Consider the following 957-nt stretch of genomic DNA (forward strand, 5'->3'; position numbering starts at 1 on the left):
TACGTAATTAGCAATTACTAGTTATGCTTACTTAACCATATATATACCATAACTGTAGTTGTATATAGTAGCTCAATTCAATAACATTTTAAACTCTTCCCCCTCTCTCTCTCTCTCTAGATTCTTCTCATCCCTTTTCTCTCTGAAGCACTACATCAGATTCAAGATCTAATACTTTTCATGGTATAAGAGCTTTGATATAAAAACCATGGCTTCTGCTGCACAATCAAAGACTTTTACAGGAGTACCAATCTCAGTGAAGCTCGGTGAAAATAATTTTTTGCAATGGAAAATCAACCCGAATCAATGATTGAAGAAAACGAGCTCCTTGATCGTCTCACTGGTGAGAACATTCCAACGATGTATCTTGCTAGTTCTGAATCTATCAATCCTAAGTATATGCGGTGGAAGAGACAAAATACACTGTTGAAGTCTTGGTTGCTTGCATCCATGACCAAACCATTCACAATAAGAATGGTTGGGTGTGTGTTCACGCATCAAGTCTGGAAGCGACTAGAAGCTCACTTCTCTTCTCACATTAAGGCGAAAGTGATGCAGTTCAAAAACAGACTTAGCTCAATCAAGATCTCTGGTTCTGTGATTGAGTATCTACTAGAGATAAAAAGCACGGTTGATGCACTAATTTTGGTTGGTGAACAGGTAAAAGATGATGATAATGTGAATGCTATTTTGCACGATTTAACTGAAGAATTTGTGCCTTTAATCACATCAATTGTAACAAGACCTGGAGGAATCACAGTTTCTGATCTAGAAGCAGTATTGTTGTCTCATGAAAGTATGTTAGAGAGATACAGAAAGTCTGAGTAGTTTATACAAGCAAATCTAGCCTATCGTGATGGTAGAGGAGGCACCAGAGGGCATTTTAGAGGTGCATTTAGAGGTTCAAGAGGCAGGTATAGTGCTAGAATAATGCGAGGAGGCTTTAGTCGAGGTTAT

Source organism: Arachis stenosperma, chromosome 7 (assembly GCF_014773155.1).
Source record: "Arachis stenosperma cultivar V10309 chromosome 7, arast.V10309.gnm1.PFL2, whole genome shotgun sequence".
NCBI lineage: Eukaryota > Viridiplantae > Streptophyta > Magnoliopsida > Fabales > Fabaceae > Arachis > Arachis stenosperma.